General features: G+C 40.4%; 1 long non-coding RNA gene across 1 annotated transcript in view; it reads right to left on the bottom strand.

The window, feature by feature from the left end:
- Positions 1–208: 208 nt before the first annotated feature.
- The window catches only part of LOC130360569 (uncharacterized), a 106,593-nt gene continuing 82,111 nt past the window's right edge, over positions 209–24,690 (bottom strand). Inside the window, exons 3-5 of the long non-coding RNA XR_008890713.1 lie at positions 11,806–12,019; positions 11,495–11,594; positions 209–595 (exon numbers count right to left, since the gene is read on the bottom strand). This is a non-coding gene — a long non-coding RNA (uncharacterized LOC130360569). The remainder of the gene's footprint in view (positions 596–11,494; positions 11,595–11,805; positions 12,020–24,690) is intronic.

Here is a 24,690-nt window from a genome sequence, read left to right as displayed (position 1 = left end):
ATGACTTTGGGCAGCATTAACGTGAAAGGTTTCCTTTAATGGGAGGACTTCCTCCTCTAATGCAGATATGGCTTAAAAAGTATATAAAAATGGATTTTCCAAAGGTGACAACATCTTTGGGACAACACATCACAACATTTTTTTTGTCATATCCACATAAAACATAAAATAGATCACTAAATGATACTACTGTTCTTTATTTGGGAATAAATGTACATAATACAAAGTTTTGGCTTGCTTATTGGATACATCAGTCTAACACTCAAGTGTGTTTTCCGATACCATCAAACAAAAAAAACGTGTGAATTCATGTAGCTCTCATAGCTTACAGCCTGTGCATTTTATGGTTTTAAATTAATATATATTAAAAGAAAAGAAGTATCCAAGCTATTTTATTTGCTTCTTGAAAACCTTATGAACAGTGTAATGAAAATTCCTTAGAGAAAGGTCCTGGTTCGTGTCAGTTCTCTTTCATCCAGTTCTCCTTGGTTTTTTGGGGGCAAGATTGAAACGGTGATCCATAGAAGTAATTTGTGAGACTCCTGCACTTTCTCATGTCTCAGTTACATGTGTTTCATTTGCTACTTCTTGGAAACTAAGAGAGAAAATACAGAGAGATGCAAAAGTTTATGGTCAATTTCACCAGGACGTTTTAATGGGATTACTTGACTCTTGTGCTATATTGGAGTCATGCGTTGTGTTAACAGAGAACAAGAAAAAATAATAATTTTGTGGCCTTGAATCCAATAGGTTTTTTTGTTGTGCCGTTTACCATAGATACTTCTTTACCTATTAAAGGTCAAAGTGCAAAGCTTGTATTGAATCCATTTTTGTCTAGTTGCACTATAAAACAAAGACACATCACTAAACAAGAATGGATGTAGAGTTGTTATTCCTAAGCATATGAGATAAAAAATTATATACAGATTTTAGTTGTCATTTTAGGTATTTTCAATGCCTTTGTGGATGAGAAAATTACTTTTGCCACTACAAATTAAATTTTGTAAAGAAAAAGGTGGACATTTACTAAGGCATGTGCCCACATGTGTAAACATAGCGCTCAAAGAGGCAATGTAGACTGAGAACCTGGGTTTATCATGCAATGTTCCTCCAGCACACATGTTATTTGCGCAGTGTGTGCCAGAGGTCGGTAATGGGGGACTGAATTATAGTAGTGGGGGACTCAATTATTAGAGAGCCTGGATACATTTCTAGAGATTAATAAAATTACAGGTTATGGATTCTAGGTTTATTGGGGCAGAATGTTGATCCAGGGATTTATTCTGATGCCATATTGGAGTCAGCAAGGAATTTTTCCCCTAGTTTGGAGCAATTGGCATCAGCTTCATAAGGGTTTTTTGCTTTCTTCTGGATCAACACAATAGAGAGAGACAATAAAGATATAGGTTAAACTTGATAAACTCTGGTCCTTTTTCAACCTTATGAACAATGTAACTTTGTGGACAAAGTGGGCATTGTTTTACTGGCATATCATTCGGCACCAGATTTATTATCTGCATAGTTGCACAAAACTGCACGAGTCCCACGCCATGCCTGACCCCCTTTACCTAACTGCACAATGTTTACTTTAAAGTAAACAAACCTGTTAACAAAGATTATTTGTATCATTGACTGTTGCATATGTCTGCGCCTTTTGGTTTCATTTACAACATTACCATTCATTGATTGGTCCGAGAATGGTCTGAGACTTTACTAACAGAATAGGTAAGCTCTCAAGTGCTGGATAAACCCTTTGAGGCCATGTTCAAACTAATTACCCTGCAATTTTACTGTTGTTTAAAAAAAATCTCTGTAAAAATTATGCAATTTTTACTGCATTTCAGAAAATACCAGTAACATTTTAAGGTAATTTGTGGCGGTACTGCTAATTAAACCCTCTGTGTGAACACAGCCTAAAAGGGGGTTAAACGGGTACTCTGGTGGAAAACATTTTTTTTCTAATCAACTTGTGCCAGAAAGTTAAACAGATTTGTAAATTATTTCTATTTAAAAATCATAATCCTTCCAGTACTTATCAACTGTTGTATACTACTGAGGAGATTGTGTAGTTCTTTTCTGTCTGACCACAGTGCTCTCTGCAGACACTGTGGTCAGTGTCTGTTTAACTTTTTGGCACCAGTTGATTTAAAAAAAAAAAAATCCACTGGAGTACCCCTTTAAGGGAGGATTAATTAGCAACTTCATTATGTGAGTTTGGCATCATGTTTTAATATACCATATAAATCCTGCGTGTTTGTATATTTATACATCTCCCGAAATGTACAATTTTTATTAAAGAACAGAAATGATTAAAACCATTCAAAAACATACATTTAAAACACTTAGTGGCGGTATATACACCTCAACACCTCCCCCATTGGAAAGTAAAATAATAATGATGTGCATATATTATAGATAATATATATCCTTCCTCAAAAAGAAAATATCACAATATACTATAGGGAAAGTAAGAATACCCATACAAATATTCCAAGCAACAAATTATGTGAAATTAAAACTAAACAATGCTCAAACAATATAGTGAAGAATAACAAGAAAAATAATCCCAGCATTACTCTCCCTTAATTTTTAGTGCTGTGTCTGATTGTTGTTTTGGAAGAGAGGCAGCTGAAATAGAGTTGTAAAACAGGAGATATCTGCTGTGCAGAGTGAATCTGTGGAGTTGGAGTGACTTGTGGGAGTACTTATATTTGCACATAGAGGGATCACTGATAGAAATTTAAACAGCCTTTTCACTTTTTCTTCTCTACTCTGCCTCTAGGGGGAGGGGTAGATTGGTCACAGGTTCTTAAATCTTAGTTTAGGACTCAGTTCTGAGCGTGCTCTGTCTGAGTGTTGCTTTGGAAGAGAGGCAGCGGAAAAACAGGAGTTTGAAAGCAGGAGTTTGAGATCGCTGTGAGTGTTAATTTCCTTACACTTTAGGGACTTTAAACTCACATGGTCTACTGAGAATTTAATTGTAATATTTACTGTCTGTTTTGGGCAGTTATTCTGTGAAATCCCCATAACTAGATGGCTTCCATGTTGGAAAATCAGTCCAGTGTACATCTTGCGCAATGTATACAATCCTTGAACAGCAGTTTGTGGGTGCATACTGCTGCGCCAGATATGTGCGAGTTGTTCATTTGGAATCCCAGATCCTGGATCTAGAGGAGCAACTGGCAACACTGAGAAGCATTGACAACCTGGAGAGGAGTCTGCTGCTCACTGAGCAAGTACTCTCCGGGGTAGAGGTGGGGGAGGATAGTGGGACGGAGCTGCAGGACAGTCAGGCAGCTAGCTGGGTTACAGTTAGAAAATGGGTTAGAGGGAAAAGTGTCAGGGAGGCTAGTCCTGAACTGGCACACCCCAACAAGTTTGCCCGGTTTGCAGATGAGGGGGATGCCATTTCAGAGCTAGCAGTACTGAAGCAGGACTCTGCCTCTGACCGCCAGGGGGGTGTCTGCTCCAGTAAAGAGGGAGGGAGGAGTGCAGGGAAGGCCAGACAGGTACTGGTGGTGGGGGGACTCTATTATTAGGGGTACAGACAGGGCGATTTGTCACAAAGACCAAACAGTGTGTTGTCTACCTGGCGCTCGGATTGACAGGTTGCTTGGTGGGGCTGGAGAAGATCCAGCGGTCATGGTACATATCGGTATCAATGATAACTTAAGTGGTAGGTGGAGTGTCCTTAAAAATGATTTCAGGGACTAAGGCAAGGACCTCCAAGGTAGTATTTTCTGAAATATTACCTGTACCAGGAGCCACACCAGAGAGGCAGCGGGAGATTAGGGAGGTAAACAAGTGGCTCAGAATCTGGTGTAGGTAGGAGGGGTTTGGGTTCATGGAGAACTGGGCCGACTTTACTGTCGATTACCGGCTCTACCGTAGGGAAGGGCTGCACCTCAGTGGGGAGGGTGCAGCTGTGCTTTGGAAGAAGATGGCTAGAAGGGTGGAGGAGTGTTTAAACAAGGGACTGGGGGGAGGGAACCTACAACGTAGAGGGGGAAGATAGGGTAGATAGAGAGGTGGGACTTATTAATGTACCTGGGGGTTGAGCAGACGGAGGGATTAGAATAGTTAATAAGGATAGGCTTCAAAGGGGAAAAAAAACATACACCATTGAATTGCATGTTGACTAATGCCTAAGTCTGACCAATAAAACTGACAAACTGGAGTTGATAATGTCTGAGGAGAATTATGACATAGTGGGTATAACAGAAACTTGGTTGGACGATAGCTGTGACTGGGCGGTCAAAATACAGGGTTATAGTCTACTCAGGAAGGATCGGACAAAATGGAAAGGGGGAGGAGTGTGTCTTTATGTAAAGTCCAGAATGAAGACCGCACTGCGGGAGGAAATACGGGAGGGAAGTTATAATGTAGAGTCATTATGGGTAGAATTAATTAATGAGGCAAATAAACAAGGCAGCAAATCAAAATGACATGATAATAATGGGGGACTTTAGCTATCCTGATATAAACTGGGAGACTTAGAGATGTGAATCTAATAAAGGAAACAGGTTTCTGACTATAGCTAAAGACAATTATCTGTCCCAAATAGTGAAGGGCCCGACCAGAGGGGGCGTCCTTCTAGAATTAATATTAACCTACAGACCTGACAGAGTAACTAATGTGCAGGTAGAAGGACACCTAGGGAATAGTGATCATAATATAATACATTATAACTTGTTCTGCAAAAAGGGAACCACTCGAGGGGCCACAAAAACAATGAACTTTAGGAAGGCAAAGTTTGATCAACTAAGGGAAGCCCTTAACAATATAAATTGGAATAATGTCTTCAAAAACAAGAATATTGGGAGACTTTTAAGAATATTTTAAATTCTAACTGTAAGCGGTATATACCTTATGGGAATAAAAGGGTCAGAAATAAAAGAAAACAAATATGGATGAATAAAAATGTTAAGGGGGCAATAAATGACAAAAATAAAGCATTTAAACTACAAAAACAGGACGATAATGAAGAAGCATTGAAAAGCTATAGAAAAAAATGTAAGATATGTAAAAAAAAAACAGATAAAAGTCGCAAAAAAAGAGACAGAAAGACTCATTGCCAAAGAGAGTAAAACTAACCCCAAAATGTTATTTAACTATATAAATAGCAAAAAGTTCAAAAATGAAAGTGTAGGCCTTTTAAAAAATGATGAGGGATCAGGAAAAAGCAAATATATTAAACAAATTCTTCTCCACTGTATTCACCAAGGAAAATGAAATGCTAGGTGAAATACAGCGAGATAAGGTAAACTCCCCAGTACAAATCATTTGTCTAACCCAGGAAGAAGTACAGTGCCGCCTACAAAAAACTCAAAATAGACAAATTGCCAGGTCCAGATGTCATTCACCCCCGTGTTCTAAAGTAGCTAAAGGGGTAGTCCGGCGCTAAGACATCTTGCCTGATCGTGAGGGTCCCGCCGCTGGGGACCCCGTGATCTTTCACGCAGCACCCCGTTACCATTAGCCCCCGGAGCATGTTCGCTCCGGTTCTGATGACTGCCGAAGTATTGTAACATGACGGATCCGCCCCGTATGATTTCATGCTCCTCCCCCTCAATGCAAGCCTATGGGAGGCGAGCGTGACCCCCGCGATCAGGAATCTTATCCCCTATCCTTTGGATAGGGGATAAGATGTCTTAGCACTGGAGTACCACTTTAAGTAATGTAATAGACAGACCCCTATTTTTAATAATCAAGGACTTTCTAGTGACAGGGAAGGTTCTCCAGGACTGGCGCATGCCAAATGTGGTGCCTATATTCGAAAAAGGGGTGAAAAGGTGATCCCGGGAATTATAGACCTATTAGTTTAATCTCTGTTGTATGTAAATTGTTTAAGGGTTTTCTAAGAGATGCTATTTCTGAGTATCTTGATAAAAATAAATGTATGATACCACATCAGCATGGCTTTATGAGGGTTCGGTCCTGTCAAACTAACCTTATCAGCTTTTATGAGGAGGTGAGCTCCAGACTGAACCCGGGGCAATCACTGGATGTCGTATATCTGGATTTTTCCAAAGCAAAGATACAGTGCCACATAAAAGAATGGTGCATAAAATGAGAAGGATCGGGCTGGGGGACAATGTGTGTAAGTGAGTAAGTATCTGGCTCAGTGATGGGAAACAAAGGGTGGTTATTAATGGTACTTATTCTGATTGGGTGACTGTTACTAATGGGGTACCACAGGGGTCAGTCTTGGGTCCTGTTCTATTTAATATTTTCATTAATGACCTTGTAGAGGGGTTGAATAGTGAAGTAGCAATCTTTGCAGATGATACTAAACTCTGTAAAGCCAGATGAGGTTACTCAAAATCCTTGCTCAAGGTCAAGGTAATAGAGATAAATAAAGGCTAAGTGCTGGGATGAGGGGAAGATACAGACGTCTGGCACTGGAGAACTGAACCCCACGTGTTTCGCTGCATTCTCTAGCAACTTTCTCAGGAGTCTTGTAAATATCTATTAGTGCTGATGTGGCACGTGAAGATATGGTCTTAATGGAGTACTGCAGCTATAGAACACGTATCCCCTATCCACAGGATAGAGGATAAATGCCTGAGTTCCGACCGCTGGGACCCCCCGCTGGGACCCCCTGCGATCTCCTGTACGGGGCCCAGCCGACACGCCCCCTCCATGTATTTCTATGGGAGAGGCGGAGATGCAGGGTTCGTGCATCTCCACCTCTCCCATAGAGCTGAATGGTGGGGGCATATCTGTTGACCTCTTATTGAGGTCGACAACATGAGCCTTAGCCGCGCAGAGCCGTGGCAATGCCGGGTTCCCATATGAGAGATCGTGGGGGGTCCCAGCACTCGGATCCCTCGCGATAAGATGCTTACCCCTATCCTGCGGATAAAGGATAAGTGTTCTATGGCTGCTGTACTCCTTTAAGTTTGTTAGAATTATATCAATTTTTGTGTACACAAAATGTATGTATTAACCCCTTAGTGACTCAGCCCATTTTCACCTTAAGGACCAGGCCAATTTTATTTTTGCGTTTTCGTTTTTTCCTCCTTGCCTTCTAAAATCCATAACTCTTTTATTTTTCCATCAACAGACCCATATAAGGGCTTGTTTTTTGCGTGACCAATTATACTTTGTAATGAAACCTCTCATTTTACCATAAAATGTACGGCAAACCCCAAAAAAATTTTAGGGAGGAAATTTAAACGAAAACCAAAATTATGCACATTTTGGAGGGTTTTGTTTTCACACTGTACACTTTACAGTAAAAATGACATGTGTTCTTTATCCTGTGGGTCAATACGATTAAAATGATACCCATGGCTAGATACTTTTATATTTTGTACCACTTCATCAGTAATCTAAAATCACCCTATTTTGACCACCTATAACTTTTTCATTTTTCCGTATATAGGGCGGTCTGAGGGCTCATTTTTTGCGCCATCATCTTTAATTTTTTTTAGATTCCACATTTGAATATATAAAACGTTTAGATCATTTTTTATTAATTTTTTTTTAATAAAATGTGACAAAAAAAGCAGCATTTTTGGACTTTTAAATTTTTCTACGTTTACGCCATTCACTGTACAGGATCATTAACATTATATTTTGATAGTTCGGACATTTACGCACAGGGCAATGCCAAATATGTTTATTAAAAAAGAATGTTTATGCTTTTTGGGGGTAAAATGGGAAAAACGGACAATTTTCATTTTTATTGGGGGAGGGGATTTTCCCTTTTTTTTTATTTTTTTTTTACATTTTTCAACTTTTTTTTAACACTATTTATGTCCCCATAGGGGACTATATATAGCAATCCTTTGATTGCTAATACTGTGCAGTGCTATGCATAGGACATAGCACTGCTCAGTATTATCGGTGATCTTCTGCTCTGGTCTGCTCGATCTCAGACCAGAGCAGAAAACCCCGGGAGAGGACCGGAGTTAGGTAAGGGGACCTCCGGCTGTCATGCTGGATGATCAGATCCCCGCAGCAGCGCTGCGGGCGATCCGATAATCCAATCAAAGTGCCGCAGTGCCGCAGATGCCGTGATCTGTATTGATCACAGCATCGGAGGGGTTAATGGCGGACATCCGCGGGATCGCGGATGTTGGCCATTACAGGCGGGTCCCCGGCTGCTAGTGTATGACGCAAGCACCGTTCCGATGCTCGCGATCATACACAGGGCGCAAATGTACGACCTGGTGCGCCAAACCAGGATGTACATTTACGTCCATGGTCGTTAAGGGGTTAAACTGTCAAAAATTCACCTCCTATGTCTATGGAAGGCAAAACCATGGACCAGTATTAGTTCCTTTCTTCTTTACTTTAAGAACAAACAGAAATCAAAATGTTTTGGATCCTGAAAGGACCCTTTATCGAGTAAATGCACAAATGTACACCTCCTCTGCCAAAGGGTGATGGCTTCAGTATAAAAGGGTTGTAGTGTTTTATATGCAACTGTTGCAAAACTACAACTCTACAGGCACCCTATTTAGGAAACAGTTTTAACAGTAGCACCATTTTTGTACAACTCCACTCTTTTCATATATAAATGACACCTCAAAAATGTACATTGAAAAAATTGCATAGATGGTAAGACAATTGATTCACAATAGAAACTAACATAAAGGAGAAGGTACAAGCATAAAAAGGTGTGAAAAAGTAGCAAATGATAAACTCCCCCCATAACTTACAGTAGCCTTATAAATTGCATGGTGGAGCTTCCACTTCCACTGACCGGATGCACATCGATGAGCCTTAGCCATCCATAAACCTCCTGTTAGTTCACTGGTTATCCTTCTTGGACCACTTTTGGTTGGTATTAACCATTGAAGACCAGGCACACCCCACAAGCCCTGCCATTTTGGAGATTCTCTGACCTAGTAATCTAGCCATCACAATTTGGGTGATGTTAAAAATTTCTTAGATCCTTATGCCTATTTTATCTGCCTCTAACACATCAGCCTGAAGAACTGATCGTTCACATCTCACCCTCTCACAGGTGTCACAATTTAATCTATCCCCTGTGCAAAACAGAGTCTTCTTACTATTACTTAAAGGGGTTATCCTGGAATAGAAAAACAGAGCTAATTTCTTTAAAAAACAACTCAGTCTGTTCTCAGGTTGTGTGTGGTATTACATCGTGGCTCCATGCACTTCAATGGAACTGAGCTGCAGAACCACACCCAACCTAGAGACAGAAGAGGAGCGTTTTTTGAAATAAATTAGCTCTGTTTTTCTATTCCTGGATAACACCTTTAAAATACAGACAGAAGTTTTGAAATAACAGTATGTTAACACAAGCAAAAGCTACTTGTACAAAAGTATTTCCTGGAGGAAAAATTAATTACAGATTTATACAGATTTGTTTGGATTTTTTAATATTCTAAGGAATTAGATTGTTGCCCCCATTTTTTTGGTTCTATTAACAAGAGTGAAAAGTGGCTATAATGCGACTACAAAGAAGCTTGAACACTCAACACATCTAAGGCTACTTTCACACTATAGAAAGTTCCCGCTACTACCTGTCAGTAGTGGATCCGTTGGAAGATAGAAGGAAAAAAAATGTGCTTGGGACGTCTTTTTCTCCCGCTATTCTCTGGGGGAAAATTGGGCTCAATAATGGACGTTAGAGAATCCCATTCAAGTGAATGGGATCCTTTGTGCCCGTTATGCCTCCCGTTAGGCTCCGTTACAATAACGGACTTTAATGGCCAAAAAAAAAGAGAGCCTTAACAGAGCTTTATTTATAGTGTGAAAGAAGCCTGAGCATTTCAATGGGTTCTATGTAATTAATCGATTCTCTTGGCATGGGACTTAAAGAGAATTGCTTTTGAGTTCTCCCACAGTTTACATCTGTTTTCTGTGATTTTTAGTAGTAATCCACCCCCAATCAGCTTAAAGTGGCTGTAATCGATCTAAGCAGTTTTCCAGCCCCACAAAATTTTTGTGTATGGATGTAAGCCTTCATAAAAAAAAGTAGGGGCAGGTTCAGCCAAATTTAGGCTAAGATGTATGGGCACCCTAAGTACTGCTCGACGGGCTAGCCACTGTTGGGATGGACGTAGTGGGGAATTGGTGCAAAGGAGTTTTTATTTTCATGCTTAAGCCCATATGGATTTTGTGGGGCCAGTAAACCCTTTTTAAAGAGAGGGGTATAATTTTCTCCAAATTGGACAATACTTTTTTTTTAGCATCCTCTCTGTCTCCATCAACATTTACTATTTTCCCCCTGCATTTTTGTCATGACAAGTGATGTGATTTTTTTCATCATGTGACTCAAGGATTTACTGTGAAGCATTCAGGGGAAAAAATAATGCCAGTAAAAATGCCAATGTTAAACCCACATGGTGTCTTTCATAGGAGAAAAATGCAAAGATTTAAAAGATTTTTAAAAAATACTGCCATCGAGGAAAAAAAAAAAAAAAACACCAAAAAGTGTGAAAAATTCCAAAGCTAATAATGCCAAGTGGGTTTGACAAATTGTAATTTCCTATTACATTGACTTTTTTGTGACATCCAGCCACTGCTTTTTTGCCACAAAAAAATGCCATGGGGCAAATATGCTTTTATTTTTTATTTTTTTTTATGTTTTTACTGGAAAATACCAAGTAGAAACCTAGCATTTTTCATGCCAATATTTCACAAATATGCAGCAAAAACTGCATGCTTTACATGAGCATTTTGTTCCAGACTTCCTGTGGTTCTCCTCCCCTATACACAGAATGTGGTAAAATAAATCTCAAATCCACATGTACATTGGGGGAGATTTATCAAAACCTGTCCAGAGGAAAAGTTGCTGAGTTGTCCATAGCAACCAATCAGATTTCTACTTTTATTTTTGAAAAGGCCTGTGAAAAATGAAAGAAGCGATCTGATAGGTAGGGCAATTCAGCAACTTTTTCTCTGGACTGGTTTTGATAAATCTCCCCCAATGAGCGGCTGCAAATGTACAGATAAAACCACAGCACTTCTGACCCATGTGGATTCAATCAAAGGAGGAAGTAAATTTTTATTCTCCAGGCCACAGCATAGCTGCAGCAGCTACAGAGAAAGTATTTATCATTTTTTTTTTACCGACTAAACTACTGCCCCTCTCAACATTGGCGCCCTAGGGACAAGCCCATAAGGTGCCCAGTGTGGTAAATACTGATCATAAGTAAATACTGAAAAAACTGTAGAAGATGCCGTGTAGAAGGTGGACGAAGAGCCCCTGTTAGGTGTATCTATACAACAGGGCATGAAGGGTTAATCAATGGTATGACCTGCTGTATGTAAGACATGCCTGGTTGTAAATTTTATCTGAATGAGGGAGTGCATCGTTATTAAATTTGTACTTGTATGACCTGAGGGTAAACAGATGACATAGTTCACCACTACCTTGAAAGTAAGATCATACCAAGTCCAACTAATGGTAACCTTCCTATGATGAATTCAGCTAAATGACTCTTTTACTTAATATCAAATACTGTTGGGAAACATATCTAGTTACGCTTACACATTCCTGCCTATGTCTTACCTTCTTATCTGCATCTTGGCACCCCCTCGCACTTTGTCTCTAGCGTCTCGGAAGCAATTGTACTTGATCCGTATGCCGTATACATCACGACTTTTCTTGTCTTGAACATAAATTTATATTAATGTTTAAATTGGAAGGGAAAAAGCATTCTTACGATCTCGAGAACCGTCTCACCTCAGCAAAATATGTAATTTATTTTAAAAGTGAGATGATTTGACTTCAAATAAAAAAAAAAAAAAAAATTCTAACTCATTTCTAAAATGAAAGATATAGAACACAGAACAGGATGTACTGATTATAAGAAGATTTACCGGACATTTCTGGAGAAAACTTGGAGGTTCTGGCAACTTTTACTGTTATTTATTTTGAAAAGTCTCCAGCACTGTAAAGTATGTGGACAGTAGTTGTGTTCTGGATGGCTGACTCATATTTACAATTTCTGAATGAAAAGATCCTCCCTTCGAACTTGGGTTTCCGACTCCCATGTTCCAATTTTTCTGTTTTCTAAATCCAAAAATGACTTTCCTGAGTAAAATAATTCTGTTACCGAATGGACACATGGCACATGTTTGGCATCTACGACCAAGAAAAAATATTTATGGTTGCCTAGAGATACCCGACCATCTATATATAACTATATGTATGCAGACCATAAATGTGATATACTATAACTGCAGCCAATAAAGAATGTCCTGAAAGTAGCAAGAAAGGTGAGAAAAGGGGAATAAAGAATATAAATTACACAAAAAAAGATACAGAAATCGGGAAAGGAGCCAGGGTTCTGCATAGATGGTTTGCTACATAAATTATGGGAAGTCAAGTCAAAGACAAAAAGAATTCCAAGGCCTTAGAAGCTAAGTCAGGACAAATGGATGGAATGTGAGCCTGAACGTGATGCAGTGGGAAACATTTCTGAAAATATCTAGATAAGGCTGTGCCTGAACTATTCTATATCTGTTTCCGAGACAGTTTTATGGTCCTAGAATATAGATAAAGGCTCTATTAGTATGTAATGAAGGCAGAATTTGGACCTGTTTGTAGTCATCTCATTATGCACTCGATCCATCAAGACTTTGTGCGGGGCCTTCATTATATGAATGTGAGCCATTATAGAAAAGACATATTTACGATTCTTAGTAAGTTGTCCTTAAAAACTTTGCAGATACAATTTAGTGTCTGGTAAAGCTGGAAACAACAGAAATGGCAATAAAATGGAGGCATACTGCCCAAGACTCCCACTTTGGAGGAAAAGTCTCAGGTCCTAAATTCCTCTATTCCCCTCTGCTCCTAAAAAGTCTTTAATTTGGAACTAAGTAAAATTGTGTAATTTCCAATAGAGTTGCATTTCCAAATAGACTACACTGCTTCTACACTGTCTAGTAACTCAGTGGTCATACTTTTATTTAACCCCTTAACCCCTTAAGGACCAAGGACGTACCGGAACGTCCTTGGTCCTGCTCTCCTGATATAACGCGGGGTTACACAGTAACCCCGCGTCATATCACGGCGGGCCCGGCGTCATAGTAAAGCCGGGACCCGCCTCTAATAGCGCGCAGCGCCGACCGCGGCGCCGCGCGCTATTAACCCTTTAGCCGCGCGCTCAGAGCTGAGCCGCGAGGCTAAAAGTGAAAGTTGCCAGCTAGATCAGTCGGGCTGTTCGGGATAGCCGCGGTTAATAGCGGCATCCCGAACAGCTTACAGGACAGCGGGAGTGCCCCTACCTGCCTCCTTGCTGTCCGATCGCCGAATGACTGCTCAGTGCCTGAGATCCAGGCATGAGCAGTCATGCGGCAGAATCGTCGATCACTGGTTTCCTATGAGAAACCAGTGATCAATGATGAAGATCAGAGTGTGCAGTGTTATAGGTCCCTATCGGAGCTATAACACTGCAAAAAAAAAGTGAAAAAAAAAGTGAATAAAGATCATTTAACTCCTCCCCTATTAAAAGTTTGAATCACCCCCCTTTTCCAACAAAAATAAAAACACAGTGTAAATAAAAATAAAAATAAACATATATGGTATCACCGCGTGCGGAAATGTCCGAATTATAAAAATAGTCCAAAATAGTGCATTTTTGGTCACTTTTTATATAATTTAAAAATGAATAAAAAGCGATCAGTAAGTCCTATCAATGTAATAATGGTACCGTTAAAAACTTAAGATCACGGCGCAAAAAATGAGCCCTCATACCGCCCCATACACGGAAAAATAAAAAAGTTATAGGGGTCAGAAGATGACAATTTTAAACGTATTAATGCTTTAACCTTTCATTCTGATTCCGAGAAAGTTTTTTTGTGACATATTCTACTTTATGTTAGTGGTAAAATTTTGTCGATACTTGCATCATTTCTTGGTGAAAAATTCAGAAATTTGATGAAAAAATTAAAAATTTTGCATTTTTTTTTTACTTTGAAGCTCTCTGCTTATAAGGAAAATGAATATCCCAAATAAATTATATATTGATTCACATATAAAATATGTCTACTTTATGTTTCCATCATAAAGTTGACATGTTTTTACTTTTGGAAAACATCAGAGGGCTTCAAAGTATGGCAGCAATTTTCCTAAATCCAAATTTTTCAGGGACCAGTTCTGTTTTGGATTTGAAGGGCCTTCTTATTAGAAATATCCCACAAATTACCCCATTATAAAAATTGCACCCCTCAAAGTATTCAAAATGACATTCAAAAGGTTTGTTTACCGTTTAGGTGTTTCACAGGAATAGCAGAAAATTGAAGGAGAAAATTCAAAATCTTCATTTTTTACACTGGCATGTTCTTTTAGACCCAGTTATTGAATTTTTACAAGGGGTAAAAGGAGAGAAATCTTCCTAAAATGTGTAACCCAATTTCTCTCGAGTAAGAAAATACCTCATATGTGTATGTCAAGTGTTCGGCGGGTGCAGTAGAGGGCTCAGAAGGGAAGGACCGACAGTGGGATTTTGGAGAGTGAGTTTTTCTAAAATGGTTTTTGGGGGGCATGTCACATTTCGGAAGCCCCTATGGTGCCAAAACAGCAAAAAAAAAAAAAAAAAAACCCACATGGCATACTATTTTGGAAACTACACCCCTCAAGGCACGTAACAAGGGGTCCAGTGAGCCTTAACACCGCGCAGGTGTTTGACAACTTTTCGTTAAAGTTGGACGTGAAATTTTTTTTTTTCCGCTAAAATGCTAGTTTTCCCTCAAATTTACAATTTTTTGAAGGGATAATAGGACAAAATGACCCCCAAAATTTGTAACCCCATCTCTTCTGAGTATGGAAATACCCCATGTTAGGACGTAAAATGCTTTGCGGGCACAATACAATGCTCAGAAGAGAAGGAGTGACATTTAGCTTTTGAAAAGCAAAATTTACTGAAATGGTTTTTGGGGGGCATGTCCCATTTAGGAAGCCACTATGGTTCCAGGACAGCAAAAAATCCCCACATGGCATACTTTTTTGGAAACTACTCCCCTCAAGGCAAGTAACAAGGGGCCTTAACACCCCACAGGTGTTTGACGACTTTTCGTGAAAGTTGGATGTGTAAATTATTATTATTATTTTTTACCACTAAAATGCTAGTTTTTCATTTTCACGGACCACTGTTCCAAAAATCTGCCAGACACCTGTGGGGCGTAAATGCTCACTGAACCCCTTATAACATTACGTGAGGGGTGCAGTTTCCAAAATGGGGTCACATATTACACATTTATTTTTTTGCGTTCATGTCAGAACCGCTGTAAAATCGGCCACCCCTGTGCAAATCACCAATTTAGGCCTCAAATGTACATGGTGCGCTCTCACTCCTGAGCCATGTTGTGCGCCCGCAGAGTATTTTACGCCCACATCTGGGGTATTTCCGTACTCAGGAGAAATTGCGTTACAAATTTTGGGGGTCTTTTTTTCCTTTTAACGCTTGTGAAAATAAAAAGTATGGGGCAACACCAGCATGTTAGTGTAAAATTTTTTATTTTTTTACACTAACAAGCTGTTGTAGCCCCCAACTTTTCCTTTTCATAAGGGGTAAAAGGAGAAAAAGCCCCCCAAAATTTGTAGTGCAATTTCTCCCGAGTACGGAGATACCCCATATGTGGCCCTAAACTGTTACCTTGAAATACGACAGGGCTCCGAAGTGAGAGCGCCATGCGTATTTGAGGACTAAATTAGGGATCGCATGGGGTGGACATAGGGGTATTTTACGCCAGTGATTCCCGAACAGGTTGCCTAAATTCCCAGCATGCCTGGACAGTCAGTGGCTGTCCGGAAATACTGGGAGTTGTTGTTTTGCAACAGCTGGAAAAATTTGCCGCAGCCCAAACTTGAAGCAGGAAACTTACTGTAAACCTGCCCGTGTGAATGTACCCTGTACGTTCACATGGGGGAGCAAACCTCCAGCTGTTTCAAAACTACAACTCCCAGCATGTACTGACAGACCGTGCATGCTGGGAGTTGTACTTTTGCAACAGCTGGAGACACACTGGTTGGAAAACCTTCAGTTAGGTTCTGTTACCTAACTCAGTATTTTCCAACCAGTCTGCCTCCAGCTGTTGCAAAACTACAACTCCCAGCATGCACTGATCACCGAAGGGCATGCTGGGAGATGTAGTTATGCAGTAGCTGGAGGTGCGCAACTACAACTCCCAGCATGCTGAGACAGCTGTTTGCTGTCTGTGCATGCTGGGATTTGCAGTTTTGCAACATCTGGAGGGCTTCAGTTTTAGAGACCACTGCAAAGTGATCTCCAAACTGTGGTCCTCCAGCTGTTGCAAAACTACAAATTCCAGCATGCCCAGACAGCAAACAGTTGTTTGGGCATGCTAGGAGTTTTAGTTTTGCAAGATCTGGAGGGCTACAGTTTAGGGACCACTATATAGTGGTCTCAAACTGTACCCCTCCAGCTGTTGCAAAACTACAACTCCCAGCAGGGGCCGGAATTCTCCATGAAGTACGAGTACGTCATGGGTCCTTAAGTACCAGGGTGTCATGACGTACGCGTACGTCAAGGGTCCTTAAGGGGTTAAAGGGGTATTCCAGGAAAAAACTTTTTTTTATATATCAACTGGCTCCAGAAAGTTAAACAGATTTGTAAATTACTTCTATTAAAAAATCTTAATCCTTTCAGTACTTATGAGCTTCTGAAGTTAAGGTTGTTCTTTTCTGTCTAAATGCTGTCTGATGACACCTGTCTCTGGAAACGCCCAGTTTAGAAGCAAATCCCCATAGCAAACCTCTTCTAAACTGGGAGTTTCCCGAGACACGTGTGATCAGAGAGGATTAAGACAGAAAAGAACAACCTTAACTTCAGAAGCTCATAAGTACTGAAAGGATTAAGATTTTTTAATAGAAGTAATTTACAAATCTGTTTAACTTTCTGGAGCCAGTTAATATATATATATATATATATATATATATATATATATATATATATATATATATACATATATATATATATATATATATATATATATATATATATATAAAAGTTTTTAAGGGGTTATTCAGGAAAGAAAATGATCTTCTATCCACATGATAGGGGAGAAATGTCTGACCATGCGGGGGTTCAATTTCTGGGACCTCCATGATCTCCTACAACTCACAAGTTTCCGGACCCTACCTTCGGAGGCGTGCAGCCAATCACCCGTTAAGTTATATATTAATGTGGAAATGAAAGTCAACGGAAGACAATGGAAATGAAGGAAAATCCTTCATACCATACAACTTAAAGGGGTACTCCGCCCCTGGCATCTTATCCCCTATCCAAAGGATAGGGGATAAGATGTTAGATCGCCGGGGTCCCGCTGCTGGGGACCCCGGGGATCGCCGCTGCGGCACCCTGCCATCATTACTGCACAGAGCGAGTTCGCTCTGTGCGTAATGACGGGCGATACAGGGGCCGGAGCAGCGTGATGTCATGGCTACGCCCCTCATGACATCACGGCCCATCCCCTTAATGCAAGTCTATGGCAGAGGGCATGACGACTGCCACGCCCCCTCCCATAGACTTGTATTGACAGGGGCGGACCGTGACGTCATGAGGGGCAGAGCCATGACGTAACGATGCTCCAGCCCCTGTATTGCCCGTCATTATGTGCAGAGCGATCTCGCTCTGTGCAGAAATGATAGCGGGGTGCCGCAGCAGCGATCCCCGGGGTCCCCAGCAGTGGGACCCCGGAGATCTAACATCTTATCCCCTATCCAAAGGATAGGGGAGAAGATGTCTAGGGGCGGAGTACCCCTTTAATAATGGTGTATCCAATAGACCACCAGCACAGTGTCACAGTGGTTAGCAGCGCTTGGATCCTGGGTTCAAATAAGACAAACCTGTGTGTTTATGTGGGAATATGTGAATTTAGTCTGAGAGCCCAATAGGGACAGGAAACCAATTTGGGTTTACAGTGTGGCAAATCTGTGCATTCTATATAAATAAAAAATGATTATTATTAAACACATACGCTTTAGTACATTCCTTTCTGCAAGACCCCTCTGGATGGAAAAGTATTGTCGACTGTGCATTTGATACTGTATAATTGTTATACAAATTTATACTATGAACACATATTTCATCCATTTGTAAACTAAAGCCTATTGTACCTTCAATTATATGTAAAACCATTGGCTGTCCGGGCATGCTGGGAGTTGTAGTTTTGCAACATCTGGAGGTCTGCAAATTGAAGACCACTGCATAGGAGGAAATACTCACGTGTCCCCGCCGCTCCGGACCCGTCACTGCTGCCCTGGATGTCGCTCCATCGCTGTCGCCGTGTCCCCGTCGCTCTGGAACGTCTCTGCTGCCGGCCGGGTATCCTTGCTCTGTCGTCGCCTCCATCACGTTGTTACGCACGCCGACGCACGTACGCGATGACGTAATGACGAGGAAGGAGAGCGCCGGCCATACAGGGGATCCCTGAATGGAGAAGACACCGAGGAGGTAGGTAAGGTCCCTCCCAGTGTCCTGTAAGCACTAACCCGGCTATTCAGTCGGGCTGTTCGGGACCGCCGCGGTGAGATCGCGGCGGTCCCGAACAGCCCGACTGAACAGCCGGGTTAGTGTCACTTTCCCTTCAGACGCGGCAGTCAGCTTTGATCGCCGCGTCTGAAGGGTTAATACAGGGCATCACCGCGATCGGTGATGTCCTGTATTAGCCGCGGGTCCCGGCCGTTGATGGCCGCAGGGACCGCCGCGATAGGGGTGTATTCGAAGTATAAGACGCACCGACTTTTTCCCCCCAGTTTTGGGGAAGAAAAAGTGCATCTTATACGGCGAAAAATACAGTAGATTAAATTTTGTACTGTGTTAGCCATAGAAATTTAGGACATGAGTGGAGTAGTGATGATACCTTTATTGGCTAACTGAGAAGATATAGATTGCAAGCTTTCAAGACCTCTTAGGTCCCTTCATCTGGTAACATGTTTGATGAGGGGACCTAAGAGGTCTTGAAAGTTTGCAATATATATGATTTCAGTTATCACTGCTACCTAACTTATTTTCTTAACCCCTTAACGACCAAGGACGTATATATTTGCATCCTTGGCCGGCTCCCGCGATATAACGCGGGGTCACGCGGTGACCCTGCATCCTATCGGGTCGGTCCCGGCATGTATCTGATGCCGGGACCCGGGGCTAATAGCGTGCGGCAGCGATCGCGGTGCCGCATGCTATTAACACTTTAGACGCGGCGTTCAAAGTTGAACGCTGTGTCTAAACCGAAAGTGAAACCTGCCCGGCTGCTCAGCGGGGCTGATCGGGACCACCGCAGTGAAAATGCAGTCCCGATCAATGTGATTTAACCCTTTCCTTAATGAAAGTACAAATCCCCCCCCTATTCCCATAAAAATACAAACACCATGTAAATAAAAATAAATATAAACATATGTGGTATCGCGCGTTGCGTAAATGTCCGAACTATTAAAATATATCATTAATTAAACCGCACGGTCAATGGCGTACGCGCAAAAAAATTGCAAAGTCCAAAATAACGCATTTTTGGTCGCTTTTTATATCATGAAAAAATGAATAAATAGCGATCAAAAAGTCTGATCAATACAAAAATTGTACCGCTAAAAACCTCATATCACGGCGCAAAAAATGAGCCCTCATACCACCCCATATGTGGAAAAATAAAAAAGTTTTAGGGGTCAGAAGATGACAATTTTAAACGTATAAATTTTTCTGCATGTAGTTATGATTTTTTACAGAAGTACGACAAAATCAAACCTATAAATGTAGAGTATAATTTTAACCGTATGGACCTACAGAATAAAGATAAGGTGTCATTTTTACCGAAAAATGTACTGCGTAGAAACGGAAGCCCCCAAAAGTTACAAAATGGCGTTTTTTCTTCAATTTCGTCGCACAATTATTTTTTTTTGCGTTTCGCCGTAGATTTTTGGGTAAAATGACTGATGTCATTGCAAAGTAGAATTGGTGGCGCAAAAAATAAGCCATCATATGGATTTTTAGGTGCAAAATTGAAAGGGTTATGATTTTTAAAAGGGGAGGAGGAAAAAACGAAAGTGCAAAACCGGAAAACCCGTGGTCCTTAAGGGGTTAATTATATATACGTAAGCACAATATCTTTGTACTACAGACCAAAATAAACAATAAACAATACAAACCCCTTAAGCCACCCACCTGAGCAAGAAAACAAAAGAAGTGGGTACAGTGCAGACAAAAACAGATCATAGCCAACAACAATAAGTAGTACCAAGTTATTATTGGTTATCAAGCTGACTGATATAGAGTACAATATTTACTGTAGCACTAAACTTCCTAAAGTGCTTCGATAGGAGTTAGAACTGTGCTGTCACCAATGCTGGCATTGAACCTTCTGTTTTACCTTCTCCTTACGCTGGTGCCGCACTTTCTGCATTACCACTCCCAGTGCTGATGTCACCCCTCTACAATGACGTTCTTTATGCTGGTGCCACCCTATCTGCATTACTCATTCTGTATTGCCTCTACCAAGTGCTTAATGCATCCACTGTGCTTGCTTTGTATGAAACGCAACAGATGTACAACATACAGAAAGTGCTTGGCAGAAGAGGAAGCACAAGTACAGGGAGCTGCCGTCTGGATCTCACGGGCCACAAAAAAGGATGTGGCGGGATGATTTTAGCCTATAGGCCTTGTACTTCACATGTGTGTCTTATGGTCATTAGAAAGGTGGAGAGAAAATGCTCTGTTATTAATGGAGATGACCTGGCTCCAAGAAGAATCATAACATATGTAACAGGCCAGAATCCAGCCGAGTACACCAAAGACAACGGGAGTCTGATCGAAGCTCTATGCTATGTAAAAGTTACAGGCACATGGTGTAAAACATACAACTGTAATAAACATTAACCCTCACCTATGAAGACCTCGCGAATCACCTGCAATAGAGAAGACCCCTGTTCATCCCATCCCATATCCCATTTATGTATTCTAGTAAGTGGGAAGGGAAGAAGAAAACAACAAGCCAATGTAAAGCTAGTCACAGTCTAAGAATGTATGTAATTTCTAGAACTTGGGTCGGCACTTGTATATATGCATAGTGCTCAAAGACAAAAACAAATCGATAGAAAAAAATACATTTTGGCTCTCATCATTTCCTTTGAATAATCCTCGGTGCTTTATTCCCACATCAGAAAATGATAGTCAGGATGCGACACACGTGTCTCATCCTGACTATCATTTTCTGATGTGGGAATAAAGCACCGAGGATTATGCAATGGAAATGGTGAGTGTCGAGATTTCTTTACTTTTAAAGTGTACCTGTCGTCAACAAAAACTTTTTATATAATGTAGATAATACCATTCTATGTATATTTGTAATATACATTGGCAAAAAATGTTGTATATTTTTGAGTGAAAAAATGCTGTCCCTGCAGCTATTGCCTGTGTGTCTCAATGAGGAGTCCAAATACAGGATGGGAGGGTGGGACAAGCAGGGCTCTGTGCAGGCTCCTGGCTTGTCAATCACCCTGATGTGTGAGCTGGGAGCGTGTCATAGAGCCTTAGTCCACACTGTCCTGCTTTTTCTTAGTTCACAGAGCCCGGCTTGTCCACCCATACTTCCTGTATTTGGACTCCTCATAGAGACACACAGGCAATAGCTGCAGGGACAAAAATATACAAATTTTTTAATCAATGTGTATTACAAATATACATATAATGGTATTATCTACATTATATAAAAAGTTTTTGTTGATAACAGGTACACTTTAAGAATGTGTATATAGCTGTGTGCATGGACACTATTAGTCACTAATGGACATCTAAGAAAACATAAGTTGGTCAATCCATTCTCCTGTGGATACTAGTTAAATGTCAGCACTGGGGACAATTTTTTGTTTGTATAAAGATTTCCAACACTTACTGGAGAAAATGAACCAAATTGTTTATTCCTTTTAGCAGCGTAAGTTATAATAGGATTCGGTAAGTTCATAAACTTATGTAAAAGGTTTCTCTATTATATACAGCATTGTGCCTGAATAGAGTTGGATCTCAGTCTGGTTATAAATCAGCCCTATGTTTAAAAAACAAAAATGCTGATATTTTGGTCTCCTGCTGTAAACTCACTGTCACTTCACCTGAAGATCAATTATTTTGCAACGAAAAACAATAAAATTGGTTATTTGGCCATTTAAAGCCTTTAACAGTGTTTGCCTAATGTGCAGCCACAGAGTTTGTTTACTCTTCGCGAGTGGAGATCTTGTAATTACGGTGCAGTAATAGGGAAGAAAACTACAAGGAAATTTGGCAGTCAAAATAATTGCTTTAAAGTATTTCAGACATTGAATAATAAAACCACTGGCGTTCCCAAAACTTTCCCAACATTTGTCTAAACTCACAGAAAAATGAGCAAAAGGAATTACAAGCCTGCAAAACAGCAGACTGAACGTGTTATGACCAAAAGTCCACAGCTACCCACGGTTACAAATTGCTTATGTTAGATAATAGTTATTGCTGCAGTATACTTACCTAGCCCTGGTCCCCCGCTTACTACCGGCAGTAAATGCATATAATGGTGACATATATATATATATATATATCTTACGTATACACAGGAATAAATGGTATATATGTAATATTAATGTATGCACGGCATACTCGAAAAAAATTTATATTATGCAAAAGTTCACTTATTTCAGTAATGCAACTCGTCTGCGGAAGGAAGCATGAAGTGCTCCAAAATTTCCTGGTAGATAGATGTGTTGTCCTTGGACTTAATGAAGCACAGTGACAAACACCAGCAGATGACAGGGCTCTCCAAATCATAGTGATTGGGGGGCTTTGGGGTTTTCATGAGCTGTAATCTATAATCATCACAATTATGACAAATCACGGCTTCTTGCTTTGCATGTAATGAGTCTCATTCATATATAAGTTTCACCTTTTAAATTGCATTACTGAAATAAATGAACTTTTGCAAGGCTGCACACCAGACCTGTGCATCACGAGGGTGGGACCATATCTGGAGAGCATCTCCTGACATCACCTGGCTTGATGTAGCACCACTACTCCGGAGATGCCAAGATTCACTACCATCCTCTCTATATCATCCACTCACGAGTTGGACATACCCAAGGATATCCTATAAGAATTACGGCACTTTCACTACCACAAAGGACTTTACACCCCTGACTACTGATTGGCTGCCCACGCTATCCATAAGATCCTTCACTACCACTTTCGTCAACTGTCTACATACCTACTACCGATCCTCTCTCCTTACCATATCGAGGACCACCGTATTCTATATTTCTATGATCAGAAATACCTAGCTCTACATATGTAGGCACACACACTGTTGTGCCTGGGTCAGTATATGACCCCTGCTTTAAGTATTCCTACGTATCACTGAGGAGCTACTTGTGTTGCCACAAGGTAGCGAAATGCGTTGGATGGATTTATGTTTTTATCTATACATTCATAATACATATATATTGCCTGAATGCATGTCTACTATGACCTAAATGTGTATACTTGTGAATACTGATTATTGTCCCTGGGGCACACCTACGGATTCTGTCTACTTTGACATATGACACATGTTGATTAGTAACCTCCCATTCGGTCTGTATGTATCTGGATACCATATGGGAAGACACTTTATGCAGCTATACTGTACCTGCGCATAAGCCCCTACCCTCTGTATTCCTGTCTGAGCCTAGGGACTCCAAGGAGGTTTTGGGGTTGGCCCAGGTCACAAGGACCAGGGACCTACTATCCATAGGCAGGCATTCAGACTAAGGCAAGAACAGGTCCGGTCACCTACCCATTACCCTTTTGGGCTGCATTGATATACTTGTATTTAATGTTCTTTACCTAATGTCCTGAATTGTTAACCATGTGTTCTATCTGAAATAAAAAATAAATATCTCAATGGATATGTTTTTTTCGTGATTTCTCTGTGAATAACTAAACATATTCCCTCTACCCTAGACTGGTACATCTACATTTAGTACCTCTGTGCGCAACTCACATGATATACAAATGATATATGATATATATATATATATTTATTTGTAATGGTAATGTATACACAGTATATATATATATATATATATATATATATATATATATATATATTTTTTTTATATATATATATATATATATATGTGTGTGTGTGTGTGTGGGGGGGGTATTGGTGTTGTATACACGGTATATATGTAATAGTTATGTATATGCAACATATATATCTAATAGGAAAACATACATGATATATAAGTCTATTAGGGACATTTAAAGGGTATATATGAGTTGGTGAGTCATCCTCCCCTACATACGCTGCAAGGCATAAACCATACAGATTTTACCATATGACTTATTGCAGCTGCTGACAGCGGACCTGGCACCCCTGTGAAACCCCCCCCCCCCCTTTTCTATCCCCATGCCGGCATACACACCGCAAAAGAACTACAGGCTAAACTCAGGCTTATTAACTTGTACCTGTGTTCCGTATCAGAATCTCCTAAAGCCATGACATCTTTCTTTGGGGAACTTTCCAAGCTATTTAAAGACACGGTCAAGTTGATGTATGTAAACTTTTGACCCACTAAAGTTTTGATATGGTGAATAATATATGAAATGATCTGTTTGTAAACATTTGTTGGAAAAATTCTGTCATGTACAAAGTAAAAATCCGAAACAACTTGTTTAAACTACAGTTTAGTGACACAGACTCTGTGGAGTGGAGAAATGAAATATGAATTTTAATGCCTTGAACCTA

The sequence above is a fragment of the Hyla sarda genome, chromosome 3 (genome assembly GCF_029499605.1).
Source record: "Hyla sarda isolate aHylSar1 chromosome 3, aHylSar1.hap1, whole genome shotgun sequence".
Taxonomy (NCBI): domain Eukaryota; kingdom Metazoa; phylum Chordata; class Amphibia; order Anura; family Hylidae; genus Hyla; species Hyla sarda.
This window is presented reverse-complemented; position numbering and strand designations above follow the sequence as displayed.